The sequence below is a fragment of the Sinocyclocheilus rhinocerous genome, unplaced genomic scaffold, assembly GCF_001515625.1.
Source record: "Sinocyclocheilus rhinocerous isolate Xijiao unplaced genomic scaffold, SAMN03320098_v1.1 scaffold411, whole genome shotgun sequence".
Classification (NCBI taxonomy): Eukaryota; Metazoa; Chordata; class Actinopteri; order Cypriniformes; family Cyprinidae; genus Sinocyclocheilus; species Sinocyclocheilus rhinocerous.
This window is the reverse complement of record NW_015640493.1, coordinates 80,007-83,087: the sequence shown is the minus strand read 5'-3', so window position 1 is coordinate 83,087 and position 3,081 is coordinate 80,007. Positions and strand designations below refer to the sequence as shown.

Below are 3,081 nucleotides of genomic sequence, written 5' to 3'. Positions count from 1 at the left end.
GCCAAAATGAATAATACAAATGTGAAAAGATCTGGACCGCTTTGATTTTTATTTTTTGTCAGATGTTGCTGCCTTTGTCATGTCTGTTGTATAGTACAGATTTATGACTCACTCCAACACACTAAATCTATGTCTTTATATTGTTTATCCAGTTGATTAAAAATAATCTATGTTTACTCTTTAGGGCTTTGAATATGTCTTCATATTATTGAGCAATTTATTGTTTAGAGATTTGTATAAATATTTGATTCAGGGAACAAGAATTAATTAAACAATACTGTATTGCTGTAACACATTTGTCTCATTTAGTGCTCCACGCTATTAATCAGGGCCAAATAAAGTTGTATTACTGATCAACAGTGCATTTACATTGTTACAAATTTGTTTTGTATACAAAATACCTGAAAACTTATCCAATTATTTAGTAGCATTGTAAAATTGTGCTAGAAACTAAAATTAATAGTTCTTTTTTCTTATAATAATTTAAAAATGAAATTAAAATTATTTTATAAAATACAACATTTAGTAATATAAATTAACTTTTGCCATGTTTAATAGTTTTTAAACCCTTACACAAGAATTTAGCACAGTAGCTCAAATTGACGCCACATCTGCCGCCGGTGCAGCACGCTTACCAACCTTGCCTTATCTTCACGCCTCTTTCAGCTATCAATCCAAAAGACACACCCAAACAGCCAATCAGATCACTAGAACGCTCCGCGCTCCACCAATCAAAACTCTCAATGGGCGGAGTTCCTGTATGTTTTCTGGTTTCCAATGAGAAGATGTTGCGCTGTGGAGTTGGAGACAGATGAGAAATCACTGTTTTACGCTCCGAACGGGAATAACGACACTCTTATTTGAATAAAGACAGTTTCTTCATCTGATGTGGACAATTTAGAGAAGGTAAGCAATGGATTGACAGTTTAATCCTGCTGTATTCATCGTGTTTAACATGTGAAGCCAGCAAGAAGTGCTGCAAGAAAGACAGTTTCGCCATAGCTGAACCAGTGCAATCCTGTGGTAGTATACAGTAACTATTCAGTTAAACATATATGTATATATATGTTTACATATTTCTCAAAGGCAGTGTATTGCGTATTGACCTTCATCAGGTTTGTGCCGATACCGGAGGAGGCCTTTGGTGTTAAATGTCTTTGTTTTTGTATGTTTGAACTGTAGATTATCCACTCTTATTTGAATAAAGACAGTTTCTTCATCTGATGTGGACAATTTAGAGAAGGTAAGCAATGGATTGACAGTTTAATCCTGCTGTATTCATCGTGTTTAACATGTGAAGCCAGCAAGAAGTGCTGCAAGAAAGACAGTTTCGCCATAGCTGAACCAGTGCAATCCTGTGGTAGTATACAGTAACTATTCAGTTAAACATATATGTTTATGTTTTTGCATATTTCTCAAAGGCAGTGTATTGCGTATTGACCTTCATCAGGTTTGTGCCGATACCGGAGGAGGCCTTTGGTGTTAAATGTCTTTGTTTTTGTATGTTTGAACTGTAGATTATCAAGATAGAAAGACCTAGACTATTATATCACGATTTTTTTGTATATCTTCTTTTATATATAGATTATTTTCAGTATACATAAAGAATATCGTAAACTATTTAGGTGTTTGGAAATTTGATATATGATGGAAAGTGTGGATGCTTTGAATCTGTTACCATAGAAGCACACCCGTGGATGCCTTTATTTGTGCCGTTCAGCAGCAACTTTTACAGTATTTTTGTTGACATGAAATACTGACCTGCTATTATTTAATGTTTTCCACCTGCTTCTGATCCGTAGGATCAGTCGGTCATGGAAAACCTGGAAATATAATGGAAATGTAATGGAACATTGAGATTTCCAGGGCTGGGAAAGTGATGGAAATGTGTATAGTGAATATAAATGTTTCTAGTTATGCTCAGCTGTAAAATATTTAATCAGTGTAGATATAATGTATATACAATTTTTTTAAATTTAAATACTTATTTAGTAATATCTAGAAATTGGAAAAATCACGGAAATTCATTGGTCAAAAGTTGTGGGAATCCTGACTTTATCCAGCATCACATGTTGGTTGCATCTTGTGCATTTGTCAGTTTTTATGACTGAATCCTCTTCTTTGTCCATAATTTTAAGATGCATACAACTCGCAGTCCATCCGCATCCATCCAGACAGGGGCAGCTGGAGATGTTCTGGACCTTAGCCTGACTGGCTCTCTGCTCACAGTGGGCCGCAGACCCAGCAGCGCTTCACCTGGAAAACACTTCTCTCGATCCATATCTGTGTCTGTGGCCAGTGATGGCCGGGGGAAGCGAAACACTTTGGTGAGTCTGGCTAGAAGATTGTGTAATTATCAAGAAGATGGTAGTAAGTGTACCTTGTATAAAGTCATTGAGTGATGGTCCTACAAGCAGGTTATTAATGCGATAACCATGCAAATGAAAGCATAAAATTGGACTGTCTATACCACCATCTTCACTTGGAGACTTGCATTTGTCATAAAGGCAGCTTTTCTGAAATGCATGATGTTGTCTTTGCCTTTTGAGACTGCTTTATTAAGATTTAGACAAATGCAAATCAGGATATTTCACTCTCATTATACTAACTCCATTCTTTCTTTGTTTAAAGAAAATAAAATTCTGTCATTATTTTTTGTGGAACACAAAACAATGTAGTTTTTGAAGCATTACATTTCAAGTTGTCTGAAGCCATACAATAACTTGGTTTAAGAACAGACAGAAATCAATAAAATATGCCATTTATTGTGCAGTTTGGACACCAGTAACATCAAATAGCATTGGTTATCTCTTAACCAAATGTCATAACTGCAAGTGAGAGTTGCTCCATTTCAGACCTGTTTTTAGTCTTCAGAAGGCCTAGTATTATAACTGTTTTGCGCTTTCTGTTGTTGGCAGACTGATGCTGGATTGGGAGGCTCACGAGCAATTAAGAATCTGCGACGGTCCAACAGCACCACACAGGTGAACCAGCAGGCCAACACAAGCCCCAGGTACAGAACCATCTGTCATTCCTTTGCATGCCATTTTGAAAGTTTGTCTCCTTTGGTGTTGATGCTGA

At 36.3% G+C, this 3,081-nt stretch overlaps 1 long non-coding RNA gene across 1 annotated transcript; it reads left to right on the top strand.

Moving 5' to 3' along the window:
* Nucleotides 1-1,190: 1,190 nt before the first annotated feature.
* Nucleotides 1,191-3,007, top strand: LOC107753240 (uncharacterized). Its single transcript, XR_001641447.1, has 3 exons — nucleotides 1,191-1,243; nucleotides 2,139-2,327; nucleotides 2,919-3,007. It is a non-coding gene; the product is annotated as an uncharacterized LOC107753240 (long non-coding RNA).
* The last annotated feature ends 74 nt before the right edge of the window (nucleotides 3,008-3,081 follow it).